This window comes from Rattus rattus, chromosome 12 (genome assembly GCF_011064425.1).
Source record: "Rattus rattus isolate New Zealand chromosome 12, Rrattus_CSIRO_v1, whole genome shotgun sequence".
NCBI classification, from domain to species: Eukaryota; Metazoa; Chordata; class Mammalia; order Rodentia; family Muridae; genus Rattus; species Rattus rattus.
In genome coordinates, this window is record NC_046165.1 from 20230928 (window position 1) to 20232788 (window position 1861).

Genomic DNA, 1861 nt, shown 5'->3' on the forward strand with positions numbered 1-1861 from the left:
TATTAAAATGATTGAATGCTGCTTCTGTCTTACACCAGCTTCACTCCGTGACTGCAGCTTTGCCTGATGGGCATCTGTATTTTCTATTGTTCTGATAAAAGATCATGTCTAGGGCTAGAGAGATGGTTCAGCGTTTAAGAGCACTGACTGCTCTTTCAGAGGACCTGAGTTCAATTCCCAGCAATGTGGAAATTCCCAGCAGCATGGTGGCTCACAACCACCTGTAATGGGATCGAATGCCCTTTTCTGGTAAGTCTAAAGGTAACTACGGTATACTCATATACATAAAATAAATAAACATTAAAAAATTAAAAGCATGTCTAAGCTCTGAGGATGCAGGCAGAACATCACCATGAACACCCACATAGCAATTAGCTAACCCTTGATTCCCTCTGAGACCTCATGATCCAAGTCCAGATTTACCTCAGTATCCTTTTCCAAGCTGCCACCAGTATGGCTCATTAAAAGCCCGGCTTTCAGCATTCAAGAAATGGTTTTTAGACCAAGTTCCACATTCCTCCCACAAGCCAGCTCCACAGGCACAAGAACCACATGATCAGGTTTATCTCAGGAACTGCTCCACTTAGCAAAAGTGATGTAAAGGAGGAAGGACTTACTTTGCCTCGCGGATTGAGGTTACGATCCACACCGGATGTAACAGTAGAAGAAACTTGAGTCACCTGGTCACTCTGCGCACTCTCAGGAAACAGGAAGCTTAGGCTTGTGCTCCTCCCCTTTTAACCAGGCCAGGATCCCAGGACGAAGGCTACTCAGAATGAGTGAGTCCTGTTACTTCTGTAAACATAACCAACATAATCCTTTTCGGGCAAGCTCAGGGGTCTATCTGTGAGGTGATTCGAGATCTCATTAAGTTGATACTTAGGATGTGACACAGTTTGACTGCTACAGACAAATCTTTAAAATTGTTTACCAGTCTTTTCAGGGTAAATTTTAGTTTCCTTGAAGTTTAAATCATTTTGTATATGTCTTGATTTTTTTTATCTATTGTCTTTTTTCTGTTCTTCACTCACATAGTAGTGCCTCCTTAGATGTGTGACTAACTTATGGTCCATTCACTTTAACTCACAGTTCAGCTATCATTTCACAGAAGTGATCCGAGAACTATATTGGATAACGCGGATAAAAAATTCTCTTCCACGAAAGCAATTCCACTGTTCTCTTTTCTATTGTTGTTGATGTATTTGGTGTCATTTTTCTTTGACACAGGGACTTCCTGTGAGATTTCTCTCTCAGGGATTGTTTCTTGTCAGTGTTTGTCTGAGAAGGGCCTCATTTTCTTGCCTTTCCTGAGAGTTATTTTCACTATGGATTTTTTTTTCTTTCCCCAATGTTAAATATGTTTCCAGAGCCTTCTTTTCCTATTTGCACTCTGTTGCATAAACACTGCTGTTATTTTTAGCTCTTGTTCCTCTATAAGCCATACAGAGAGAACCCCTTTCTCTCTCCCCGGATAGGTGATTTTTAAGAGATTAAAAAATAAAACTCTATCCTGTTTCGAGCAACTTGATTGTGATGTACCTTGATGTAGTTTTATTTTTCCTGTTTATTTTGCTTGGTATTTATTGAATTTGTGGGTTTATAGTTTATGTCACACTTGAAAAAGAAAACTAGCTTTAGTTGTTTCTAGCCCATTCCTTTTTTTTTTTATTTTAGAAAATTTCAGAAATATATCTAGCCACCAAAACTTTCTTCTGATTCCTTATAATAATTTCCAATTTTAATATTAAATTTCTCTCTAGATTTCTATTTCTTCAGATTCCATATTATGGGCTATAGAGGTATTTTAATTCAGCACCATAGGTGCTTGGATCAGATCCAAAGAACTTCTAGGTCTGTGTGA